This window comes from Theobroma umbraticum, unplaced genomic scaffold (assembly GCF_002168275.2).
Source record: "Theobroma umbraticum cultivar Fairchild unplaced genomic scaffold, ASM216827v3 scaffold_2.0, whole genome shotgun sequence".
Classification (NCBI taxonomy): Eukaryota; Viridiplantae; Streptophyta; class Magnoliopsida; order Malvales; family Malvaceae; genus Theobroma; species Theobroma umbraticum.
In genome coordinates this window covers 1,152,903-1,153,167 of record NW_018397277.1, presented here as the reverse complement: position 1 = coordinate 1,153,167, position 265 = coordinate 1,152,903, and positions in this window count along the sequence as shown.

The following is a 265-nucleotide window of genomic DNA, read 5'->3' as shown; positions in this document are numbered from 1 at the left end:
ATACATACATACCTAATTATGGGATTATATTTTTTTAATGAACATTCCCTACTCACCTTACAATAATGGGATACTACTTCGCTATCAATTTAAATGTGTATCTCTTGATTTATGTTTGAATTTCTCAACTACAATGCACCACCTCTTCACATGTAAGATTTTCTTTGCTGCCACAAATATAGGCACACCTTACAATCAATTTACAAGCATTCTTTCAACCAACTAACAATTTCTACTTCCTTACCTTGGAAATCTTGAACCAAAC